This window comes from Anguilla rostrata, unplaced genomic scaffold (assembly GCF_018555375.3).
Source record: "Anguilla rostrata isolate EN2019 unplaced genomic scaffold, ASM1855537v3 scaf0558, whole genome shotgun sequence".
NCBI classification, from domain to species: Eukaryota; Metazoa; Chordata; class Actinopteri; order Anguilliformes; family Anguillidae; genus Anguilla; species Anguilla rostrata.
In genome coordinates this window covers 4,797-6,650 of record NW_026986049.1, presented here as the reverse complement: position 1 = coordinate 6,650, position 1,854 = coordinate 4,797, and the positions used below count along the sequence as shown (strand labels likewise).

Sequence of the window (1,854 nt, the reverse complement as noted above, 5' to 3'; positions counted from 1 at the left end):
GTTCAGGTTGAGGGGCTTTTCCGCACCGGACTGTCAATCAAATTGTAAAAATCACAAGACCGCTTAACTCTATGGTTTTGGCTCCAAATCGAGAAAATGGCCGCGCCCGCCATTGAGCTTCAAAACGTGTTTTAGAGACCCACGAGAGTCAATGGGTGACGTCACAGTAGCTGTGTCCATATTTTTACAGTCTCTGATCTTAACCCAATCTCTCCTGGTCAACACACTTTCCCCTTACGTCACATCCTTACTAGGGTAGTCTTCCAACTATCTCGGGAAAGTAATACAGTGCCTCCTAGTGGTCAGAATACACTCAACCTGTAACATCTATTATTGAACACAACAAATTGCATGGTATGAAACGGGAATGAACTATTTTTTCTTGATAAAATCATTGTTTTCATAGAACTTACGACCAGAGATGTTTGCTTAACAACGGTGCGACTAGAACTACAAACCAGAGTGTCTGCATAAGGACGGTCCAATTAGAACTACGAAGCAGAGTTTTGCTTGACAACGGTAAGATAATATGCCCAAACGCCCGCAGAAGAACATTTCACGTCCAGCTGATTAAATCTATAAAAATCAATAAATATAAAAGCAAACTCATTGTCATTGTTGGTACACGGCATGAAATTGATGTGAAATTACAGGGAAATTCCTACAGTAATCTGCTGTTTTATTGATATACGGCACATTGCTTAAGACAGAACAGCATTGTGGGCGTTTTGCTCTTAACTGCATAACACCGTTTGAATTTTCAGTAATTAACTGGAAATTGCTATGGATATTGGGAAGCCGTTGGTTAGTAGTGGCGACAGAGAATTTGCTAACAAAGCAATGCCAAGTTTCGAGTGTCACACCTAATAGGCTACGCGAATTTAAAAGTAATTATATCACAATTTGTTCGTTTTGATTTCCAACAGAATACGTTGATCTGTATTTCACATAAATTTTCTTGTTCTTTTCCAAGGCAACCCTGTACTTTGAGTATTTTTTGTTGCAGCTGGCTAGAGTGTCGCCGGATTGTGCAGGTAGGCTACGTGCGTTTCGAATTCATCAAACTAGTTAGTATCATAACGGCCAATCATTCGCCAGCGATAGCTTAGTATGAAAGCATGTTTACATGTCAGTATTGTGGTCACCAATGCTTAACGAAGTATGCGTTTGTTAGGCATATGAAAGTACATGCGAGTCTTCCAACCGCGTTGTTTAAATGCGCCTTTTTTGATTGCTCCCGTTCGTTCAGAAACATGACGCAGTTGGAATGTCATGTATATCGAGAGCATAAAGATAAGAGGAGAGCACAGGTAACTGCAATCGAGTGTGTATCTTGTCATGTAGAATTTTGCAATGTTAGATGCAATGATTTATCCAGTTTAAACTCTCATTTGAAATCTCATATCGGAGAGGGCAGGGCCGTTTCTTGTCCATTTCGTCAGTGTGGGAGAACGTTTTCAGTCGTCTCTTCCTTTATTTCTAATTTTTCCACAGTACACAAGTCTTGTACAGTATCCAGTCTTCTGGGCCATGTAACAGTAGGAACAGAGACGAGACTAACGGCAACCAATGAACAAGTTGAGGATGTTTCAGTGTTGGAGGGGATTTGACTGACGACGTAACGTAAGTGATGATAACGAGGGAGACCAAGCAGCGGTGCTGCCAGAGAGAGCAGATGAATCCCTTTTCTTGAACAATTTGGCTTTCTTTTATTTAAAGTTGCAGGCAAAACTTTTACTGCCAGCATCAGTCATACAGTCTATTATTGAGGATTTTCAAGCAGTGCATGATATCAGTCAGTCTCATTTACTTCATAAAGCTGGTATCATTGGATATCTCTGACCGTGAGAGAGA

General features: G+C 40.7%; 1 long non-coding RNA gene across 1 annotated transcript; it reads left to right on the top strand.

Annotated features, from left to right (window-relative positions):
• Positions 1 to 276: 276 nt before the first annotated feature.
• LOC135246610 (uncharacterized) lies at positions 277 to 1,600 on the top strand. Its single transcript, XR_010327805.1, has 3 exons — positions 277 to 519; positions 974 to 1,034; positions 1,495 to 1,600. It is a non-coding gene; the product is annotated as an uncharacterized LOC135246610 (long non-coding RNA).
• Positions 1,601 to 1,854: the final 254 nt, after the last annotated feature.